This window comes from Poecilia reticulata, linkage group LG1 (genome assembly GCF_000633615.1).
Source record: "Poecilia reticulata strain Guanapo linkage group LG1, Guppy_female_1.0+MT, whole genome shotgun sequence".
Classification (NCBI taxonomy): Eukaryota; Metazoa; Chordata; class Actinopteri; order Cyprinodontiformes; family Poeciliidae; genus Poecilia; species Poecilia reticulata.
This window is the reverse complement of record NC_024331.1, coordinates 8,957,460-8,960,514: the sequence shown is the minus strand read 5'-3', so window position 1 is coordinate 8,960,514 and position 3,055 is coordinate 8,957,460.

Here is a 3,055-nt window from a genome sequence, read left to right as displayed (position 1 = left end):
GCCTTTCCTTCAAAAACAGAGAGAGAGGGCAGCACGTGTCACTCCAGAACCTGTTTATGTAGTTCAGTATCACTTCAGGCATCAGACACTTTTTCAAAACATCTGTGTGTTTACACAAACGCCGGCTAGACAGTTTATCTAATCTCTAAACCTCGTTAAAAACAGTGGAATAMAAAATACTTGAATTTATGTAATTATCCTCAACCAKGAATAAACTGCACAAAAAAACTGTAAAAACAGAAGACATGAAGTAAGGAAAAGAGAAAACCACAATCCTTTTAAATCTCAGAGTACTTTTTTATTTCTATTGATTTATCTTGTTTCGTCATGTGACGCACTCTAAATATGAACTTTTAAGCGCAAACTRGAGAAAATAAAAGTGTTGATATCTCACACAACAGGAAAATATGACCGACTCCCCGATGTGAACAAGGAACGTCTAGYTTTGTTTACAGAAGGAGTAACAGAGCATGTAGGAGAAGATACGGGAAATGCTCCAGAAGAGTGCTTCTATTCTCRGAGGGTGATGAGTCAATTTATACAGAACTCTATACATATATCTAGAGGAAGAGGAAAATAAATCTTTACTACTGTTTTATGTTTATTTTAGCTCCAAATTATTCATATCTCTGGCAGATTTAGCTTTACCTACATATTTCTGTGAAGGGAGCTAAAAATTAGGGTGATGRCAGGGAGGCCTTCCAATGTGAAACACATAAATCGTCAAAATCCCTTTTGGAAAAATGGATCMGTTACGACAAGCGGTTGATCACTGCAATGTCAGTAAAGGTTTTGTCATCGATCGGAAAGGATTGGAATAATTTTCTACATGCTCGTTCTTAAATTTTTTTTCTTCTTTAACACAGTTTTATTATCTTCTTCCTATCAGAAACAAGCAATTTAGTTAAACGAAAACAATTTTAAATCTAGTAAATTAGCATTTGGGCTTAGTTGTAAATAATTTACGGTGTCAATGATGTTAAATGAAGGCTGCCCCCCTCAAACTTCAACCAAAATGACAAAACAGGCTCTTACTGACGAAGATGTGTGGTGAAAATTGTGTCATTTTGCTGGCGGAGAAGCGTGAGCCTCTCAGCTCCAACCGCCTGAATATGGAGCCACATTAATGTTTGTGTTTGAGCAAGAGACGCTGAACGGTTACGAGCCAAACTAAGATGTAAAAGTCCGTGCTCTGCTGTGTCCTTTTCAACACGAGCAAATAAAGCAACACCAAAAGAAAAATGCGTCAAAAATGGAGACAAACCAGAGTCTGCAGACGCCCAGCTGCTGTAAGAATCGGCGGTTTGGGATCATCCGCCGTTAGTCGACTGAAGCGACGGCAGRGAACGAAAGGAAAAAACCCAAACAAGCAAAAACTTCTTCTATGTTTGATACGTCCAGATTTGACTGCTTGAAATAAGATCATCCAAATGTAAGTAAAAGTTGAAGGAAAACAAGAACGGCAGTCAATTTGTGGTCTGCCATGCAATTCTTTTTTTCAACATTTTACTGTTGATCTCATTCCAGCTTTTGAGTCGAACATTTTCTGAGGCCCAGTTTACACTAAGGAATATGAGAAAGGCCATCAGAAAAACTTCTAATATATACTGGTTTTTTTCCCTCTTTTACTTTTTAATGAATTATAATTTCCAGTCTAATTCCCCCCCACCCATGTATGTATAATATTATTCTAATAAGGATGAAAATTTACATAATATAATGACTCTTGTTGAAAGCAAACTAGCCATTAAATGATCAAATTGTTAAACAAAAGGACGACACTGCAAAAACACWTAATCTTACAGTTGTATTTGGTCCCTAGTCTCTGGTGCAAATAATTAACTCACAAGTAGCTTGTCGTTAACATAAAGGAGCCTGGTTTAAGTCAATAGTTTCTTAATAATATTGATGAAAAAGTATTTTTCCCTCTGGCAGATTATTTCACTTATAACATGGAGAAAATGTTGTGAGYGAAATGATCCTCCAGAGGGWTTAGTACTTTTTTGTTGTTAAAAAGTTGCTTGTAAGTTATTTCTTTCTTATTTCAAGACGTTCGAAACTCAACCAAAAACACTAGYGAGATTTTGAGCTTTTACAGTGTCGATAAAACACAGGCTTCCTGAATCCTCATTTAGCAGTGAARTTCGTTAAGGCTCACMCCTTTACTCTTCAATCGCTCGCTGGAGCACGGGCGGTTCTTAAAATAAACTCAGTRAACCTCTGAACTCCCCGCCATTCGCTCTTTACATCCAATCCATGTTTTGACGACGCTTCGTTAACTCTTGACTCTTTCGAAAGGAATCCCCTCTGAGGGAAGATTTCTTTCCCCTCAAATCTGATAACCAGGTTTAACATCCTGGCAACAACCCTCGGCTTTTTTTGTTGTTTTATTTCAGGTTGAAACAATGTGAACAGGTTGCTGCCCGACTCTCTCCATCCACAGCCGGGCCGGCTGCAGACTGAGCTATGAAAAGTGAGGGAGCTCGGCAGGGCGCCGGGACTCGCTTTGCTGTTTGTTTACGCTCCGGTTTAACGAGCTTTGTGATTCATAAGCCGGCACTAACGGCCTTTATGGGACCAAATATTTATGTAAGCCAAGACTTCTTGTCTTAAGTGAGGAAACTCTCGCAGACGCACACATTCACTGGAAGAGAAGGGCTCTGTTTCTGCCCAGCAGCGATTTCTCACTGCAAGCGCGTGGCCCCGAAACACCTCAAAGCCAGACAGCTGAGATTAGCTGCTGATAAATTGGCTGAAATGCAACAAACCCCCCTGTGGGAARTGTGTGTTAAAAAAAGGTAGACGGGGGGGGGATTTTTCAATTTTTTTTTCAAAGCAGAACCAAGGCAACAAAAGAGACAGTGTTGTAAACCCCTAAGAAGGATGAGCAGCGCTTGCGGAYGGGGTCGACTGGGACCGGAGCAAAGAGTGATGGAGTTACGCACCGAGAGAGCGATGGCGCTTCTGTCTTCACTGGTGGCTTCGTAATTAGCTCAGGAAGTTCTGGTTTCCATTATGGTTCCTCGGGAACGCCGATGCACCGTGAGATGACGAC